We start from the raw sequence: 307 nt of genomic DNA on the forward strand, positions 1-307 counted from the left end.
ATCTCTTGTGGAACAAAAAATAATACGGACGGACGTTAAAATTGAACCGAGACGAAATGGATCGTCTTGCGAGTTGTCTTCGCTTTGAAATTGTTAAAAATTGATAAAAGCAATACGACGAAGCTGCAGTCCGCAAAATGTTTGAAGCAAAAAGGAAATAACACGAAAATTATGGGAACGTCGTGTCTCAACTTTTTTTTCCCTCTTGTGCTCGTTTCATCGAACGATAAATACAAACATTTTGAAACGAGAGAGGAGGAAAAATTGAATATGCGAAAGGTTGATTCACGCACAGTTTCTCTACGTG

The sequence above is a fragment of the Osmia lignaria genome, unplaced genomic scaffold (assembly GCF_051020975.1).
Source record: "Osmia lignaria lignaria isolate PbOS001 unplaced genomic scaffold, iyOsmLign1 scaffold0042, whole genome shotgun sequence".
Taxonomy (NCBI): Eukaryota; Metazoa; Arthropoda; class Insecta; order Hymenoptera; family Megachilidae; genus Osmia; species Osmia lignaria.